Source organism: Balaenoptera borealis (assembly GCF_965194805.1).
Source record: "Balaenoptera borealis genome assembly, chromosome: 5".
NCBI lineage: Eukaryota > Metazoa > Chordata > Mammalia > Artiodactyla > Balaenopteridae > Balaenoptera > Balaenoptera borealis.
The window spans coordinates 26,251,894-26,252,737 of NC_138862.1; positions in this window are offsets into that span (position 1 = coordinate 26,251,894).

The window sequence follows — 844 nt, forward strand, 5'->3', positions numbered from 1 at the left end:
CAAAGCAGGCACACCAGTGATGAAGTTGTGTCCAAAGGATTGGATACGTGATTACAAGAGATGCAGAGTAATCAAAAATAACTTGACTTTTTGCCTTAAGTCTTTTTGGGGAAATATGCACTATGGTATCTACTGAAATGAGGAAGAGGGGTGAGGAGCAGATTTGGGGAAACAGGAAAGAGTTTGGGCCATGTTATGTTTGAGATGCCTCTTTCACCTAAATGGAAATGTCAAGTAACCAGCTGGTTCTATCAGTCTAGGATTCTAGGTATAGCAGGGACTTGAGTCATCTTCTTAAAGATGGTATTTAAAACCATGCAAATGGATGAAACTGTTGAAAGAGAATGTGGACAGGGACCTGGACAGCACCTGGGAAACTTCAAAGTCTGAGTTTGAGAGAAGGAGGAATCACCAAAGACAGAAAAGGGTAGCCAGTGAGTGAGGATAAAAAATAAAAGAGAATTTGGGAAACTTGTAAAAGTTTCAACGTTTTATAAATGCAATCTTTGCCCTATAATTTGTTACTGAATGACAACTGGTTATTTATCATGCCATCTTCCTTGGGCTCCAAACAAATGTGAGATGCACTTTATTTTTCTTGGTGGTGATTGTAATGAAGTGTGAGTACATGTGGAAAAGCATATACAATTTGAATACAGAATTTTAGTTTTTCTACGTGTAATAGGATTAAAATGAATGAAGAGTTAAAAGAGAAGGCCATTATATTATCAGGATATTCACAGAGGTCCTTTCCAATATTGATCAGACCAAGTAAGTAGGAAATGTAATTAGCTATGGACAGGAGAGGAAAATGTTTAAATATCTGTGTATATGTAGATATAGA